The following is a 20237-nucleotide window of genomic DNA, read 5'->3' as shown; positions in this document are numbered from 1 at the left end:
TAGCAAAGACATGGAATCAACCTAAATGCCTATCAATGGTAGATTGAATAAAGAAAAGGTGGTACATATACACTTGGAACACTATGCAGCCATAAAAAAGAATGAGATCATGTCCTTTGCAGGAACATGGATGATGCTAGAGCCCATATCCTTAGCAAACTAATGCAGGAACAGAAAACCAAGTACCACATGTTCTCACTTATAAGTGGGAGCTAAATAATGAGAACACATGGACACAAAGAAGGGAACAACAGACACTGGAGACTACTTGAGGGTGGAGGGTGAGAGGAGGAAGAGGATCCAAAAAAATAACTATTGGGTACTATGCTTAGTACCTAGATGATGAAGCAATCCATCCAACAGAACCCCATGACAAGAGTTTACTTATATACCAAACCTGCACACATACCCATCAACCTAAGGTTATTATAAAAAAAAGAGAGGCTGGGTGCCATGGCTCACACCTGTAATCCCAGCACTTTGAGAGGCCAAGGCAGGTGGATCACAAGGTCAAGAGTTCGAGACCAACCTGGCCAAGATGGTGAAACCCCGTCTCTACTAAAAATACAAAAATTAGACGGGTGTGGTGGCTGGCGCCTGTAATCCCAGCTACTCAGGAGACTCAGGAGGCTGAGGCAGAAGAATCGCTTGAACCCAGGAGGGGAGGTTGCAGTGAGCCGTGATCGGGCCACTGCACTTTAGCTCAGGTGACAGAGCAAGACTCCTTCTAAAACAACAACAACAACAACAACAACAACAAAAAAAAAAAAAAAAAAAAAAAAAAAAAAAAAAAAAAAAAAAGAAAAGAAAAAACAAAAAAGAAAAGAAAGAAAAAATAAGAGGCAAGAAATAACTACTGGCCTATGTGAAGGGGTTCTAGAAGAAATGAAATAAATCTAAGCAGGCAATAGCATTAGAAATAGAATATTATTTTCCATTATTTCTCTGCTCTGTGTTATACAGAGAATTGTGAGCAAATACCCTTAAAGATGAAGAAATGACATGAATAGATGGCAGTGGTAGGTTTAGGTTTATGGGCAAAGTGGCTACATAATCTTGGAACCAAAGAGAAATCTCGTGAGTGGAGCCAATGACTTTTAAAAATTATCTCCAGGCCAGGAACGGTGGCTCACACCTGTAATCCCAGGACTTTGGGAGGCCGAGGCAGGCAGATCACCTGAGGTCAGAAGTTCAAGACCAGCCTGGTCAAAATGGCGAAACCCCATCTCTACTAAAAATACAAAAAATTAACTGGGCATGGTGTCTCGTGCCTGTAGTCCCAGCTACCCGGGAGGCTGAGACATGAGAATCACTTGAACCCAGGAGGCAGAGGTTGCAGTGAGCCAAGATATTGCCACTACAGCCTGGGCAACAGAGCGAGACTCCATCTCAAAAAAACCAGAAGAAAACAAAAAAAATTTTTTTAAATTACCTTCAGGTTTTATAAGGAATCAGAATATAAAAGGACGTGAAGGGAAGTCCTTCAATAACTCCAAGTGATGACAATGGATGAAACACAGAGAAGGCAGAGCTAGAAAAGTTCCCACCCAATCTCCAAGTGCATCTATTAACATCAATAAACACAAATTCATATGAGAATTTTCCTTATTGTTTTAAATCTATATTACTGAAAAGTTAAAGGACACCACTGCATAGTGGCTGATCTCTGATTTTTAGAATGATGGGGAATAAGTCAAGAGGGATGTAATATGTACTCTGAGTTTTAAATTTTGATTAAATTGATATCACCAGATTCCTATGTTCATGAAAAACTCCACAGTAAAGGTGAATACTCAAAAATTTCCTCAAGTTACTAAAAGTTATCATCAATAAAATTCTTAACAGAGGAAAACAAGCAAACTAGCAAAAAAGAACAACAAAAAATAACTTCTAGAATGTATTTATACTGGAGTAAGCAAATAGAGAGAGACTTAAACCTGGGTGTGCCTAGATTAACTGGTAAAATCTGCTTTAAATATTCCTGGCATAGTCTGAAAAGGATTGATGTACTTAAGGTCCAAATCTCAGAAAGAAAAAAAAAATGCCAGTAACACTGTTTAATGCTGGGTTCCATCATACCTTCCTCATGTTTAAATAAAACAAGTTCAGGAGTTAGAGAACAGCCTGCAATGCTGCAATGCTTTTTTCCCATTGTATGTGTATTTATTTGTGTGTTCCTATGAGTGTTTGCATGCTTATGTGCTTGACTTTCTTATCAAATTTGAGATGTGCCTGATTTCCCAGAAGTAGCTATGTTCTAAAGTGACCTTAAGTTTTTTTTTTTAAACGTAGTGCTTTCACTTTTGTTTCTCCTTATTCCAAATGGAATCATAAAAATTTAGTTTGAAGGATAGTAACTTCTTATTTTACAGATCCAGAAAATTAGGACTAGTGGCTTGCTCGAGCCCTCCTGAGTTCCACACAGAGCTCTTTTTGCAAAACTTTATTCTGGATTTAAATGTTAGGTAAAATTCCATACTCTTCTATTATTTGATTAAAGTTATAACTACACTTGAAGCCATCTGGGAGTCAGTTATATTAAGATTATTGTCCACAAACAAAAAATATATTCAAAGAACAACTTAGACCAGTGTCCCCCTACCAATTAGATATGATATTCAAAATATTTCGTAACTGGCGGGGCATAGTCACAGACGCATTGACTCAGACAGCAGCTGTCAACACCTGGTCTATTGAAGCATGCAAACTGGGGAAATAACAACCCTTTTTCCAGCCCCTCCCAGAAGATTCAGCGTTCGGTGAAATGAATCAGAAATGAATACTTAAAGGATTTGACAAAATTACAAAGGAAAAAGGATATATACTTGAAAGTAAGTTATCTAATAGTCTATTAACTAGGAAATAACTACCAGCACTTAAATACAGAGTCAGTCTAACATAACTATATCAGCCAGAGCAGATACCCAGCACAAAATTACTCAGGCAAAAGAAAAAATTTATTGATTTGTGCAATCCAAAAGTCCCAGGAGTGCCTTCTGGTAGAGTGTAATCCAGATGATCAAGAGATAAAATCAGGACTGGGTGCGGTGGCTCATGCCTGTAATCCTAGTAATTTGAGAGGCCAGGACAGGCAGGTCACTCGAGGCCAGGAGTGTCAGACCAGCCTGGCCATCATGGCAGAACTCCGTCTCTAGTGAAAATACAAAAATTAGCTGGGTGTGGTGTTGTGCGCCTGCTCAGGAGGCTGAGGCAGGAGAATCGCTTGAACCCCCAGAAGGAGGAGGTTGCAGTGAGCCAAGATTGCACCACTGCATTCCTTCCAGCCTGTGCAATAGAGCAACATTCTGTCTCAAAAAAAAAAAAAAAAAAAAAAAAAAAAAAATAAAATCAGGAATGTCTCGGTGTTGGCTTCATTCTCAGCAGATTTTTCCTAAATAGGAGTAAGATTGCCATTATAGTCCAGGATTATAGTCTACCATGTTAGCAGAGAAGGAGAAAGGAAATGATCTTTTCTGACTCTAACAAATCTTCCAGAGCTGACTCTTTCTCACTGGATTAATTTGGGTTACCTGCCATTCCTAAGCCAATAATGCTTCTGCCTGGACCTGGGGATAGAATCAGTTTCACTGAAATTTCATGAATGAAATAGGGGATAGGTGGTTCCCTCAAAGATAAATCTAAGTGTGAATACCAAAAAGGAGAATGGATACTGGATAGACCTAAACTATAGATATCTACTAAGTGCGTCTCTCAGCAGCCCAACTTTCACATTCTTCTTTTTCCTCATATAAACAATCATCAGAATTCTCCCCACTAACACAATTCACGCATCAGCATACAACCAAAAATACACAGAGTTTCTCTTCTAGGAAGGGAGATAGCCTCAAGTTGCACCAGTTCTTGCATACAAGTTCCAGGATCTCTGGGAGATGCACATTTCTCTCTAGACTTTATGTTAATGGCATCTGGACTAAATGACATATTTATTCATCCTCTGTACTCCCAGTCTAAAATAATGGAGGGGAAACGTCATAACTACAATAAAAATTCCTTTTGCAAATAGGAAAATGGGGAAACAAAATACAAAGGACACTGCTTTGCTGCATCGATAATGGCTGCTAAACGAGGATAGCAATTATATCCTGCCAAGACAGTAGAGCAAGTTTCTAAATCAACCAACTTGGCTTTCCCCAGTCCTGCAAGCTAACTATTGATCTTAGCTAATATGGGCACCAGTGAGAACTCATTTTCTGAGGGATGCATATATTAGTCTGTTTCCTGTTGGTGTAAACTCTAAGGGTTGGGATTTGCAACAGGGGCTGTATTTTTGCAGATTTTTTTTTTCTGTTTTTCTTTTCTTTTCTTTTTCTTTTTTTTTTTTTTTTTTTGAGACAGAGTCTTGCTCTGTCGCCCAGGCTGGAGTGCAGAGGCGAGATCTTGGCTCACTGCAAGCTCTGCCTCTCAGGTTCACATCATTCTGGTTTTTGCTTTCTTAAGTAATAGGCTTGGAATTTATCCAGGAATACATCTCTTTTAAAGTTTATTAGCCTCTGTTGATTTATGTTTGTTCAGTTCCACAGGTCTGATTAGTTATGACTCTTGCATTAAGAGCTTAATCTGAGGGATTGTCATGTGCCAACAAGTTTCAGTGCTTTGTCTATTCTGTAAGTTTTCAGCATTCAACCTGGAGAGGGCATCTTGGCAGTGCAAACCTGTAGCCTGGATTGGAGAACAGTTCTCCTTTCCCCTACCCCACATTATACTTCATGGAATGATTTTAACAATGGTGGTAGTTGTCAACTTTGTCAATAAATAGAGTCCCAAAGGATATGTTGGAGACCGAGAGACTGAAGAATCAAACATCCCCAGATCTCAATCTTGTATCTAACCACGTTTTTACCGATTTGATTCCTCTTACTTTAGCTTGGTGCGAAGAATACAGGTTTCAACCACATTGGATTTCTGGACACAGGCAAGATGTATCTTTCTTACAAAAGCTTTAATTTTTTTCCCTTACCACTAGCCTTTCAGGTAGGCCACACTGGAGAGATGTTTGTCATTGATAAGACTTTACCAATGTTTGCAGAAAGTGGTCAACACATAATATCCTGATATTTCCCCACTAAATACCCCCAAATCAGGCCTTGGCATAAGGATATGGTCTGATTTTATTTAAAAACAAGCTGGGAAAAATACCTGCAAAAGATATATTTGATAAAGAGCTGTTATCTAAAATTTACAAAGAACTCTTAAAACTCAAAAATAAGGAAACAAATAACTAAATAAAATAGGCAAAAGACCTCAACAGATACCTCATCAAATAAGATATGCACATATCAAATACACATATGAAAAGATATTAAACACTGTATGTCATTAAGGAATTGCAACCTAAAACAGCAATGAGATGCTACTGCATGCCTATTAGAATGGCCCAAATCCAAAACACTAATGACACGAAATGCTGGCAAGATTGTGGAGCAATGTTGGTGGGAAGTCAAAATCATACAGACATTTTGAAAGACAGTACAATAGAGTGAATACTCACGTCTCTCTAAAATTCTTATGTGGAAATCCTAACCCCCATGATGATGGTAAGGAGTGGGATCTTTGGGAGTGAATAGATCATGAGAGCAGGGCCCTCATGAATGAAATTAGCAGCCTTGTTAAAAAAAAAAAAAAAAAAAAAAAAAAAAAAAAAAAGGACCCAAGAGCTGGCAAGTTCTTTCTGCCATATTAGGACACAGCTAGAAGACACCATCTATGAACCAGAAAGCAGGTTCTCACCCAATACCAAATCTGCCACTGCTTTGATCTTAGACTTCTCAGCCTCCAGAACTGTGAGAAATAAATTTCTGTTACTTGTTAGCTACCCAGTTTATAGTATTTTGTTATAGCAGCTCAAATAGACTAAGAGAGACAATTTGGCAGTTTCTTATAAGTCTAAACATGCTCTTACTATGTGAGTCAGCAATCATATCCTTGGAATTTGCCCAAAGGACTTGAAAACTCACGTCCACACAAAAAGCTGCATATGGATGTTTACAGCAGCCTTATTCGTAACTGTGAAAACTTGGAAGCAACCAAGATTTTCTTCAGTAGACAAGAGGATAAGAAAAGTGTGGTACATCCAGACAATTGAATATTATCCATCACTAAACTCAAATGAGTTATCAAGCCATGTAAAGTCATGGAGGAAATTTAAATGCATATTACCAAGTGAAAGAAGCCAATCTGAAAATGCTACATACTGCATGATTCCAACTATAGGCCATTCTGGAAAAGGCAAAACTAGGGAAACAGTAAAAAGATGAGTAGTTTCCAGGAGTTAGTGGGGAGACAGAGATAAATAGGCAAAGCACAGGGGGTATTTAGTGCATTGAAAGTATTTTGTACGATACTACAATGGTGGATACATGTCATTAGGCATTTATCAAAATCCATACGATGAACAACACCAAAAGTGAAGCCTAACGTAAACTATGGACTTTGGGTGATAATGATTCATTATAACCCAGAATGTGCCACTCTGGTGTGGCATGTTGATAGTGGGAGAGGCTAAGCAGTTGTAGGGGCAGGGAATATATGGGCACTCTATTTCCTGCTCAATTTTTCTGTGACCCCAAAACTGAACCTAAAAAATAAGGTATACTAAACAACAACAACAAGAGGTGACAGTTTAGTTGACTGTTTTGCTATCACCTATCAAGGATCTTCCCTTCTCAGCCAGGATAGGAAAGTTTCCACCCTACTGTGATACATCTTGTCTTGTACAAATCCAATTTAGGGTTTGTTCCATGTAAAACTTCATTTCCATAGACTAATTTCTACAGTAGACTTCTTGAGTCATTCAGAAACCTAACTCAAGCTGGCTCAACTGAATGTGAGAATGTATCAGTTTATGTAACTAAAAAGTCTAGGGACTAAGAATAAGGCTGCATTCAGGCATAATTAAATCCAGATACTTAAAAGATGCAGTCATAAATCAATCTCCTTTCTCTCTCGGTCTCTCAGTCTTCCACTCCATCTCCCACCCCCATGTTGACTTCATTCTCATGAGACCTCTCTCCATGTAGTGACATATGGGTATCAGAATCTCTAGACTCACATTCTGCCACTTAAGTCATACTTAGAAACAATAATCCTCTTTCTCAGAAAAATTCAAGCTGCTACCTCGATTGATAAACTACAGCTGCTTGTTCATGGCTAACACAACTTTAGTCCATTGTTTCCAAAGGTATATTCACATGTCACTAGTGCTGCCTTAGATGATCTGGTAGTAAGCACACATTTATTATAATACATGCCAGGGGCTAGAGGGGAGGGAGGGATAAATAGGCAGAACATGGAGGATATTTAGGAAAGTGAAATTATTCTGAATGATATTACATTGGTGAATGCATGTCATTTTACATTTGTCACATGTATAATTCTGCGTAAATTTTTGTGTATAATAAAAAATAAGTAGTGCCTCAAAAATTTTTTTCTTTTGCTTGGGATGAGGCTGAAATAGGAAGGAAAGTAGTATTCATTTTATAGGATTAGGGTGAGTTTCAGGTATGGTGATCAGGCATGTTCATGATCATTTTGTACCTTTACTAATCTGAATTATCCAACAAGACTTAACCTGTTCCACATAGTTGAAGTGTTGTACAGGCAGAAAAAATCTAGTCACTGTTGTATACTGAGGGGAAAATCTTAGGTTAAGGCCCTCAAAGACTCTGGAAAAATTCATTTCATATGGAAATTCATAAGGTAATTTTTGAAAGGAAGTCAATATATCACAAATGGTATAAGCCCTTGAATGTAACTTTGAAAATCTTTACCCTACTTAGGAAAAAAAAAGTCTCATTTTAGTATAAAGTAAAATGAACTGCATAACTGTCCTCTCTATGGTTAAATTCCTTGTCCACCAACATTATATAACTGACTTTTGTTTCTTCTGATTTGTTTTCAGGCAGTTAATTTTCAAGAGGAAGAGCTTCCTTCCTAGATTTGATTCAAATTCTATTCCAGGAACAAACAGAAGCTTTAAGTTTCTTTTCATAGTTTCTTTTAAGGCGCCACTTTTGTTTTTCTGTGGTTTCATCATGAGAAATACCTCAAAGAGGAAGAAGATTGTTATAAGGTATTGCATTTCTATACTTGAGAGAGTTTTTAAGTTCTTCAGGTAAATATGGTATGTGGTTGTAAGGTAATTGTCACTTACTTGCAATAATACAAATTTCTGAATTTCTGTTATTTGTTTGCTACACAGTTTATAGTATTTTGTTATAGCAGGCCAAACAGACTAAGAGAGACAATAAGAAGATTCTGGGAACATGATAGAGTAGGAAGAATCAGGAATCTCTGTCCTGACCTACCCAACTAATGCATTGGCAGACTATGACTTAACTGTCTTGGAAGTCTGGAGTAATCCAAGGCTTGCAATTTCTAGAGGAAGGTTTAGGTTGTGTATTAGTTCGTTCTTATGCTGCTATGAAGAAATATCTGAGACTGGATGATTTATGAAGGAAAGAGTTTTAATTGACACACAATTCCACATGAGTGGGGAGGCCTCAGGAAACTTATAATCATGGTAGAGGACGAAGGGGAAGCAAGGACCTTCTTCACATGGAAGCAAGAGAGAGAAGAGTGAAGGAAGAACTTCCAAACACTTATAAAACCATCAGATCTTGCGAGAACTCACTATCGTGAGAACAGCATGGGAGAAACTGCCCCATGATCCAATCACTTCCCTCCCTTGACATGTGATGATTACAGGTGCTTCCCTCAAGGTGTGGGGATTACAGTTTGAGATGAGATTTGGTGGGGACACACAGTCAAACTGTATCATTCCACCTCTGGCCCCTCCCAAATCTCATGTTTTTTCACATTTCAAAACCAATCATGCCTTCCCAACAGTCCCTCAAAGTCTTAATTCATTTCAGCATTAACTCAAAAGTCCACAGTCCAAAGTCTCATCTGAGACAAGGCAAGTTCCTTCCACCTATGAGGCTGTAAAATTGAAAGCAAGTTAGTTACTTCCTAAATACAATGGGAGGACAGGCCTTGGGTAAATGCTTCCATTCCAAATGGGAGAAATGGACTAAAACGAAGGAGTGACAGGCCCCATGCAAGTCTGAAATCCAGCAGGGCAGTCCTTAAATCTTGAAGCTCCAAAATGATCTTTTTTGACTCCATATCTCATACCCAGGGCACACTGATGCAAAGGGTGGGCTCCCATGGCCTTGAGTGGCTCCTTCATGGGTTGGCATTGAGTGCCTATGGCTTTTCTAGTTGCATGATGCAAGATGTAGGTGAATCTACCATTTTTGGGTCTGGAGGATAGTGGCCCTCTTCTCAAAGTTCCCCTAGGCAGTGCCCTAGTGGAGATTCTGTGTGGGGGCTCCTACTCCACATTTCCCTTCCACACTGCCCTAGCAGAGGTTTTCTATGAGGGCTCTGCCCCTGTAGCAGACCTCTGCCTGACCACCCAGGCATTTCTATACTTCCTTTGAAATCTAGGCAGAGGTTCCCAAACCCCAATTCTTGACTTCTGTGCACCCACAGGCCTAACACTACAGGGAGGTCACCAAGGTTTGGGGCTTGTACCCTCTGAAGCCACAGCCTGAGCTGTACATTGGTTTCTTTTAGCTATGGCTGGAGCTAAAGTGACTGGGATGCATGGTACCAAGTCCCAAAGCAGCACACAGCAGTGGGGGCCTGGGTCTGGCCCAATAAATCATTTTTAATCTCCTAGGCCACTAGGCCTGTGATTGGAGGAGCTGCTGCCAAGGTCTCTGACATGCTCTGGAGATATTTTCCCCATTGTCTTCATGATTAACATTAGGCTCCTCATTACTTATGCTAATTTTTGCAGCCAGTTTGAATTTCTCCCCCAGAAAATGGGGTTTTCTTTTCTACTGCATGCTCAGGCTGTAATTTTTCTAAACTTTTATGCTCTGCTTCCCTTTCAAACAATAGTACCAATTTCAGGTCATCTCTCTCAAGTTCAAAGTTCCACAGAACTCTAGGGCAGGAGCAAAATGCCACCAGTCTCTTTGCTAAAGCATAGCAAGAGTGACTTTTCTCCATTTCTCAGTAAGTTATTAATCTCCATCTGAGACCACCTCTGCCTGGACTTCATTGTCTAGTGGGGGAACCTGTCCCCAGTATTTCAACATAGGTTCTTTCTGTTTTCCCTAAGTGTTGGCTGACTGAGAAATAAAGACAGACAGTACAAAGAGAGGAATTTTACAGCTGGGCCACCAGGGGTGACATCACATATTGGTAGGACTGTGATGCCCACCTGAGCCTCAAAAGCAGCAAGTTTTTATTAAGGATTTCAAAAGGGGAGGGGGTGTATGAACAGGGATTAGGTACAAAGATCACATGCTTCAAAGGGCAAAAAGCAGAACTACTAATAAGGGTCTAACAAAGATCACAAGGCAAAGGGCAAAAACAGAACTACTAACAAGAGTCTATGTTCAGCAGTGCACATATTGTCTTGATAAACATTTTTTTTTTTTTGAGACAGAGTGTCACTCTGTCACCCAGGCTGGAATGCAGTGGCGCGATCTCAGCTCACTGCAAGTTCCGCCTTCCAGGTTCATGCCATTCTCCTGCCTCAGCCTCCCAAGTAGCTGGGACTACAGGCGCCCGCCACCACAACCGGCTATTTTTTTGTATTTTTAGTAGAGATGGGGTTTCACCACATTGACTAGGATGGTCTCGATCTCTTGACCTCATGATCCACCCGCCTCAGCCTCCCAAAGTACTTGGATTACAGATGTGAGTCACCATGCCCAGCAGATAAACATCTTAAAAACAGAAAACAGGGTTCAAGAGCAGAGAACTGGTCTGACCACAAATTTACCAGGGTGGAGTTTTTTCCCACCCTAGTAAGCCTGAGGGTACTGCAGGAGACCAAGGTGTATCTCAATGCTTATCTCAACCACATAAGACAGACATTCCCAGAGCAACCATTTATAGACCTCCCCCCAGGAATGCATTCCTTTCCCAGGGTATTAATATTAATATTCCTTGCTAGGAGAAGAATTTAGTGATATCTTCCCTACTTGCATGTCCATTTATAGGCTCTCTGCAAGAATTAAAATATGGCTCTTTTGGCCTGACCCTGCAGGCCGTCAGATCTTATGGTTGTCTTCCCTTGTTCCCTAAAATCGCTGTTATTCTGTTCTTTTTCAAGGTGCACTGATTTCATATTGTTCAAATGCACATGTTTTACAATCAATTTGTACAGTTAACACAATTATCACAGTGGTCCTGAGGTGACATACATCCTCAGCTTATGAAGATAACAGGATTAAGAGATTACAGTAAGACAGGCATAAAAATTATAAAAGTATCATTTGGGAACTGATAAATGTCCATATTGAAATGAAATCTTCACAATTTATGTTCTTGTGCCACAGCTCCAGCCAGTCCCTCTGTTTGGGGTCTCTGACTTTCCGCAACAATTGTCCATCCATATCATTATCAGCATTTTGGTCAAAACCATTCAACAAGTCTCTAGGAAGTTCCAAACTTTCCCACGTCTTCCTGTCTTCTTCTGAGCCCTCCAAATTGTTCCAACCTCTGCCCATTACCCAGTTCCAAAGTTACCTCCACATTTTTCATATTTTTGTAGCAGTACCCCACTACCTTGGTACCAATTAACTGTATTAGTCTGTTTTCACATTGCTATGAAGAAATATCCGAGACTAGGTAATGTATAAAGGGAAGGGGTTTAATTGAATCACTGTTCCACATGGCTGGGGAGGCCTCAGGAAACTTACAGTTATGGCGGGTGAGGAAACAGCGAGTTTCTTCACAAGGCAGCAGGAGAGAGAGCACACAGGAAAAACTGCCACAGATGTTATGAGAGCTCAGTTACTATCATGAGAACAGCATGGGGAAAACCACTCCCATGATCCAATCACCTCCCTCCCTTGACACATGGGAATTACAGCTTCCTCCCTCGACACAAATAGGGATTATAATTCAGGATGCAGTTTGGCTGGGGACACAGAGCCAAACAATATCACATTGTAAATTGCAGTTACTTTCAGTCATTGTCAGCTCTAGCCATCCCTTATCCCTCAGCTGCTTGGCAGGCAGCTGTGCAGATGATCCTGGAGTAGCTTACACAGAGCTTTGCTCAGTGTGGACAAAGGAATGCTGTATTCTAATTATTGGAGATCTGTGCTCAAAATTGCTGCTTCTAAACATAGAAGTGCAGAAAAATGAAACCACTGCTGCATGTTCTCCTATTGTTGCCCCCTGCAACCTAACCCTACTTCCCCCACCATCTAGTGACTTCTGGGAAATTTAAAAGGCAAGTGCTTTTTCTTTCCTTTTTTTTTTTTCATTTTTCTCTTTCCTTTTTTGGAGGGGCCAAACATTAAAGACTAGGACATATGGAACAAGCTCATACACAATGGAAATTAAGTCACTACATAAACCCAGGGAAAGGGGTACAGACTCAGAAAACACTTAAGAAGACCTTATGTTTGCACCTCAGGCTAATCTTCAGCATACAGATAGCCTACAACCACGCCCCAAAAACCAACCCGAAAACAAGACTCAGGAAGCTCTGGGAAGGGAGAGAATCTGATTTTTAAAGTTACCACATTACTAGACCCAAATGTTCAGTTTTGAACAAAAAAAAATCACGAGGTATATGTATTGGTCCATTTTCATGCTGTTGAAAAAGACATACCCGAGATTGAGCAATTTACAAAAGAAAGAGGTTTCTTGGACTTACAGTTCCAAATGACTGGGGAGGCCTCACAATCATGGCAGAAGGCAACGTGGAGCAAGTCACATCTTACGTGGATGGCAGCAGGCAAAAAAATAACTTGTGCAGAGGAACTCCCATTTTTAAAACCAACAGATCTTGTGAGACCCATTCACTAGCACAAGAACAGCACAGGAAAGACCCACCCCCATGATTCAGTCATCTCCCACCGCGTCCCTCTCACAACATGTGGGAGTTATGGGAGCTACAAGAAGAACTTTGGGTGCAGACACAGAGCCAAACCATATCAGTATACAAAGAAACAGTAAAGCATGGACCATTCAAAGGAAAAAAAGAAATCAACAGAAACTTCCTTGAAAAGACCTGATGGCTGGGGAATCTACCAGATATAAAAACAACTGTCTTAAAGATGCTCAGAGAACTAGAGGAAGACGTAGAAAAGGTCAGGAAAACAAAATATAAACAGGATGCATCCCATGACGCTCATCCAAATGAAACCATTTGGTAGGGCACACCCTCAGAATCACGATGGGTGCCTTGTGTACAGGAGGTCAAACTTTATATAAGTATTGTACATTTAGCAGTGGGAACTACAATCTCTGGCCATAGTAAAGGTGCTAGAGGAATCAACAATTAAGTGCATGGCGACTCCCTGTGACAGTGTTATTTCTGAATCTCCCAGGGTCACCTGTCATTCTCGCCCACAACTGGGAATGACAGTGACCTAAGCCCCAGTGTCCAAGAGACTCATAAAAGTTTGTGTAGTACCCTTTTCCCCTACCTCTGAAACTAGGAGTTCAGTTCCCATTGGTGGCCCCAAATCTTGGTCCCATCTTTAGTCTGTCTTCTCCAAAGATGTTAGCTCAAGATATAATGGTGGAAGTGGTTCCTTTTCAAGTAGTTTCTCTCTGGCACCCACCAATGTCTCTGCTGTTTTGTACCCTTCAAGTGTTGGTGGGAACATGCAGGGCAGAGAACCAGTCAGCAAAATCAACCCAGTCAAACAAGCGTTCCTCTTGCTGTTCAATTGCTTGAACCAAGCATTTAACATTAAGATCTCAGGATTCAGGCGGGGCTCAGTGGCTCACGCCTGTAATCCCAGCACTTTGGATCTGCTGCACAGATCAACCCCATCACTAGTATTAAGCCCAGCATCCATTAGCTATTCTCCCTGATGCTCTCCCTTCCCCACTCCCTGAGAGGCCCCAGTGTGTGTTGTTCCCTGCCATGTGTCCATGTGTTCACATTGTTCAGCTCCCACTTCAGACCGAGGTGGGCGAATCACAAGGTCAGGAGATCGAGACCATCCTGGCTAACATGGTGAAACCCCGTCTCTACTAAAAATACAAAAAATTAGCCAGGCGTGGTGGTGGGTGCCTGTAGTCCCAGCTACTCAGGAGGCTGAGGCAGGAGAATGGCGTGAACCCAGGAGGCGGAACTTGCAGTGAGCCAAGATTGCGCCACTGCACTCCAGCCTGGGCGGCAGAGCGAGACTCCGTGTCAAAAAAAAAAAAATCTCAGGATTCATTAGAGAAATGCAAAGCAAAACCACAATGAAATACCATCTCATGCCAGTCAGAATGGTGATTATTAAAAAGTCAAGAAACAACAGATTTGGCAAGGTTGCAGAGAAAAAGGAATGCTTTTACACTGTTGATGGGAGTGTAAATTCGTTCAACAATTTTGAAACTGTGGTGAGTTAGAGGCAAAAATACCATTTGACCCATTATACCAATCCCATTATTGGGTATATACCCAAAGGAATATAAATAATTCTATTAATAGTATAAAGATATATGCACATGTATGTTTATTGCAGCACTACTCACAACAGCAAAGACATAGAATCAACCCAAATGCCCATCAGTGATAGACTGGATAAAGAAAATATGGTGCATATACATCATGGAATACTATGCAGCCATGAAAAGGAATGAGATCATGTCCTTTGCAGGGACATGAACGGAGCTGGAAACCATTGTTCTCAGCAAACTAATGCAGGAACAGAAAACCAAATACCACCTGTTCTCACTTATAAGTGGGTGCTGAACAATGTGAACACGTGGACACATGGCAGGGAACAACACACACTGGGGCCTGTCAGGGGGCGGGGAAGGGAGGGCATCAGGGAGAATAGCTAATGGATGCTGGGCTTAATAACTAGGTGATGGGTTGATCTGTGCAGCAAACCACCATGACGCATGTTTACCTGTGTAACAAACCTGCACATCCTACACATATACTCCTGAACTTAAAATAAAAGTTGAAGAAGAAAAAAAGAGTATCATGATAACCTTACAAAAAAATTTCAAGATCCATAAATGCTTGAGGGGATGGGTACCGCATCTTACATGATGAGATTATTATGCATTGCATGCCTATATGAAAACATCCCACATACCCCATAAATATGTACACCTACTATGTGTCCACAACAATTAAAATAAAAAATATACAAAACAAAGAAAAAGAGAAAAAAATAAAATAAAAATTTAAAATAAAAACAAAAGATTTCAGGTTCCTCCCTCAGCTCATACTGATCCCTCAGGTGTTCAGTAGGGATCCCATCGGTCTCTTCCTTAGCCACTATGCTTAAGCAGCCACCGTGCTTAAGCAGCCATAGCCACATGACTCTTCCCTTGGGTCCAGGGCAGCCTGGGGCCTTCCTTTTCTGTGGCTCCTTTTATCTTTTGGTGGACTCCTGATGGTGGTTTGGAGCCCCATTTGCTGTGTGATGAGGGAGTGGCCACCACTCACCACTGTGGCTGTGTTTTTGGCAGGGCCCCACATGGGCACATTATGGTGCAGTTTTTCAACGATGTCGCCCATAGTCATTCATAGAGAGACTAAGAGGGTTAATGGAGCTCAACTGTTGGACACCCTCATTTTGTTAAGTTGTGTATTTGCTGTCAAGCAGTGGTATATCGTCTAAATCCCCCTCTGGATTGATAGAGCCATAGGGAGGCTCCCGGGGCTCTCACCAAGTCAATGGCTGCTTGAAAGTCTTTCTAGAATTGTTTCAATTCAGGAAGATCATCAGGTTTCAAGCAGATTGGTTTGTCACCAGTTTTGTCATCTGTGCAATCCTGAGGAGTTGATCTGTTCAATGTGGGCAAAGATCCATTGTAACAATGAATCCCATCCTCCCCCATCTGGTCCAGGCTTCTCCACTCATTACAGGAGAAGAGAGTCTGGGTTGCTCTCTCATCAATCAAGTGGAGAGTCCAGGAAGGTATGAATTTGCTGGGCTGTTGGTCATATTGCTGTTTCTTTTTATCCAGTTCAATCTCAGAGAAACTTCTTATTTTAACTAGGGCAGCATTGGAAATGCTGTCATTAATGCACTGCTAGGTAAAGACTGGGGGTAACTGGTCGGGGGGTGTTTTAGGCCAAGGTGGCCCCAGGCTGGCTGCACAAATGCAGAGAGTCAGTAACCAGGAGATTGTCTGGTTTTGGGCTTTCCCACCTCCTTAATTTTTGCCCACATCCATCTAGTTAATTCATCAAGGTTCTCAGGGCTATTCTCACTATCCCATTTACCTCTGTTGGCAGATCAAAGTGTATCTAGGCCTTATTGAGAGCTTCATCATCTCCAATATCTCCAGGAGCCAGCACCACCCCGGATGGGGTCTCACTTCCACTATGCCATGACAAGGTGTCTTCTCAGAGACCCTACTTACTGTACCAAATCTGTTTCACCCTCCACTGGATGGTCAGGCTGTGTGCAGGGTAAACAACAACATGAATGTGGCCAAGGTTAAAAGTCAGATAAATGCTATCCAGGGAAGAACCAGTGCATGACTAGAGGTCTCTAAGAACAGACAACATGCACATCAGCTCAACTGGTACACTGTTTACTTACAGCAAGAGGAGAAGAGGGAGTGCATGAATCCAGCCCCTTGTGGTGTGTCAGTCTCCATGGCTAATGGATTCACCCTGCAGCCAATGCAGGCACTGTGGCTAACAATTTGTGAACTATTTTAGAGTTGGAGTACTAAAGCCACAGATGACCTCAAACTATAGTTTTCTTTGGATTGACCTTGAAATATCTAAGGAAAATAATGGAAAATGCTCTTCTTGCCTAGATGAATTTATTGTGTGTGTGTGTATGTGTGTGTGTTACCTGTGTGTGTAGTTGAGTGAGATAGAGATGAAGCTTACTACCAAATACTCAAGACCTCATTAAGAACTTTAAGAAAAAAATTGTAAGAAGCCTCCTCAATTACCTGTAAAACCTCTTCGGAAAATGACCTCAAGATTTTACCCTTTGATGTCTCTCCCTACCTTACCCCTTTGACAGGAGTGTAAATTCCCTAGTCAATTAGGCTTCCCTCCTCTTCTGCCCATGAAATCCCCTAGAAGCTCCTTATTCTGAATCCTCATGTGCCTCCCCATTCACTAGGCCAGCAGAGGCCAGGATCCCATCAATCAGGTTGCCTCATAATAAGATTGAGTCCTCGAGGCACTATCTCTAACACCCCAAAAACCTTAGGGGGGGCCCACTCAATATCAACATCTGGGGTTCAGTATCCAAGATATTTGATCTCCATAGCTGGAAATTGGAAATAGGTCAACATGAAGTAGCTCTGTCCTCAGAGTAAGGATAGATTGCAAAAGGCAGAAGATAAAGCTATTGCTTGTATTTATTTATGTATTTATTTTATTATTGTTTTTAAGAGACAGAGTCTTGCTGTATCACCAAAGCTGAAGTGCAGTGTCCTGATCATAGCTCACTGCAGCCTGAAATTCATGGGCTCAAGAGATCCTCTTTCCTAACTTAGCCTCCTAAAGTGTTAGGATTATAGGCATGAGCCACCATACTGGCCAACTGCTTATATTTGAATGAAAGCATCTGAATCTAGCGGGAAACACTGACACTGAAATTTAAATAAGTATAACTGGTAACAGGCTTTGTCTTTATATGTGAGGTAATCTTTGTTTTATAGATTTAAAAATATTTTCCACAGGAGCTTAAATATAATATTAATATATTTTAAGATTATTGAATAGAAGGCATAATTATTTTGCTAGCTCATGCCTGTAAATCTTACATATGCCATTCATTTAGTTACTGATGAGGGATCAACTGGTGCTTACATGAAACACAAAGAATTGTGGAGATTCAGTAGCTGACTTTTTTTCCCCTCCTATCTCCCATGGGACTTTAGCCCTCCTCTGAAGAAAAACTAGAAGTTTCTAAAACCTGAGAACAGTCATTTGTAAGAATATTACCAACCTCAAATTAAAAAGAAAGAGAGGGCTGGGCACGGTGGGTCACGCCTGTAATCTCAGCAGTTTGGGAGGCCGAAGCAGTGGATCACAAGGTCAGGAGATCGAGACCATCCTGGCTAACACAGTGAAACTCCATCTCTACTAAAAATATAAAAAATTAGCTGGGTGGGGCGGCGTGCGCCTGTAGTCCCAGTTACTCAGGAGGCTGAGACAGGAGAATTGTGTGAACCCAGGAGGCAGAGCTTGCAGTGAGCAGAGATTGCGCCACTGCACTCCAGCCTGGGCGACAGAGTGAGACTCCGTCTCAAAAAAAAAAAAAAAAAAAAGAAATAGAAACAATCATATATTAGATACTCATTTCTATAGAACACGGAAATGAAGACTTGTAAGTGACTTTAGACCAAAATAAGTTGACTACATATCTATAGTAGAATGCATTCTAAGACCAAAAAGGAAAAAAAAAAAAAAGAAAACTTTGAACTTCATCCTATCATCTCATTGTTTGTACTAATGGTTTTATTTTTTCAGAACTATTTTATTTTTATTGTTATGTAAAACAAATAAGCAGTAATGTTTCTTTTGTTAAAAATCAAGATTTTTCAGTATAAGAGAAATGGAAGTACAATTATAGAAAATAAGTAAAAACACAATCATATAACTGAATTAGAAATATTCATATAAACTCATGACACTAAGAGAAAAAATATATATTCTAGAACTATCTACTAAATAGTTTACTAATGATAGAATTGCAGATGGGACACACTGTGTAGGCTTTTTACTCATAATGAGGTTTATAATGCTATCATTCCACAAAAACAAACTAGGGCTTCTTAGAAAAATAGCCAATTCCATGTCTGGGTCTAGGACAGTTCAAGACACATAAGGCAGGTAAGCTTTCAAAGATAACTTTGCAGAAGCCATAATAAAATGTCTCCCAGGAAAGAAAAGCCCAGGACCTGATGGTTTCACTGCTGAATTCTACCAAACATTTTAAGAAGACCTAATACCAATCCTACTCAAACTATTCTGAAAAATAGAGGAGGAAGGAACACTTCTAAACCCATTCTATGAGACCAGTATTACCTTCATTCCAAAACCAGAAAAAAAACACATCAAGAAAAGGAAATTACAAGCCAATATCTCTGATGAACATTGATGCAAAAATCCTCAACAAAATAATAGCAAATTGAATTCAACAATACATTAGAAAGATTATTCATCATCACCAAGTGCAGTTCATCCCAGGGATGCAAGGATGGTTCAATATACACAAATCAATCAATGTAATGCATCATATCAACAGAATGAAGGATGAAAACCATATGATCATTTCAATTGATGCTGAAAAAACATTTGATGAAATTCAACATCCCTTCATTATAAAAACCCTCAAAAAATTGTGTATAGAAGGAACATACCTCAACATAATAAAAGCCATATATGATAGACCCTCAGCTAGTATCATTCTGAATAGGGAAAAGGCTTTCGCCTTTCCTCTAAGGTCTGGAACACAACAAGGTTGCCTGCTTTCACCACTGTTATTCAACACAGTACTGGAAGTCCTAGTTAGAGCAATCAGACAGGAGAAAGAAATAAAGGGCATCCAAATTGGAAAGGAAGAACTCAAATTATTCTGTTTGCAGATGATATGATCTTATATTTTCAAAAGCCTAAAGATAACACACACACACAAAAAAAACTATTAGAACTGATAAATTCAGTAAATTTGCAGGATACAAAAGCAACATATGAAAATCAGTAGCATTTATATATGCCAACAGTGAACAATTTGGAAAAGAAATTTAAAAGGTAATCTCATTGACAATACTCACAAATAAAATTAAATATCTAGAAATTAACTTAACCAAAGAAGTGAAAGATCTCTATAATAAAAACTATAAAATACTAATGAAGAAATAGAAGAAGATACCAAAAAATGAAAAAATGTTCCATGTTCATGGATTGGAAGAATCAACATTATTAAAATGTCCATACTACCCAGAGCAATGTGCAGATTTAATGCAATCCCTATCAAAATACCAATGACATTCTTCACATAAATAGAAAAAAAACTATTCTAAAATTTGTACTAAACCATAAGAGACCCAGAATAACCAAAGCTATCTGTATTAGTTCATTCTTGCACTGCTATAAAGAAAGACCCAAGACTGGGTAATTTATAAAGTAAAGAAGTTAAATTGGTTCATGGTTCTGCAGGCTATACAGGAAACATAGAGGCTTCTTGGGAGAGCTCAGGAAACTTTCAGTCATGGTGGAAGGTGAAGAGGAGTCAAACATG

The 20237-nt window shown here is 40.1% G+C and overlaps 2 long non-coding RNA genes across 4 annotated transcripts in view; one reads left to right on the top strand and one right to left on the bottom strand.

Moving 5' to 3' along the window:
- LOC126948364 (uncharacterized) overlaps positions 1–12542 on the bottom strand; it is a 32603-nt gene extending 20061 nt beyond the window's left edge. For all 3 annotated transcript variants that reach the window (XR_007723414.1, XR_007723415.1, XR_007723413.1), the window contains exon 1: positions 11742–12542. This is a non-coding gene — a long non-coding RNA (uncharacterized LOC126948364). The remainder of the gene's footprint in view (positions 1–11741) is intronic.
- The window catches only part of LOC126948366 (uncharacterized), a 38329-nt gene that overhangs the window by 9233 nt on the left and 8859 nt on the right, over positions 1–20237 (top strand). The window contains exon 3 of the long non-coding RNA XR_007723418.1: positions 15865–15935. This is a non-coding gene — a long non-coding RNA (uncharacterized LOC126948366). The remainder of the gene's footprint in view (positions 1–15864; positions 15936–20237) is intronic.

This window comes from Macaca thibetana, chromosome 2 (genome assembly GCF_024542745.1).
Source record: "Macaca thibetana thibetana isolate TM-01 chromosome 2, ASM2454274v1, whole genome shotgun sequence".
NCBI lineage: Eukaryota > Metazoa > Chordata > Mammalia > Primates > Cercopithecidae > Macaca > Macaca thibetana.
The sequence above is the reverse complement of the archived record's forward strand: the minus strand, read 5'-3'. Positions and strand labels throughout refer to the sequence as shown.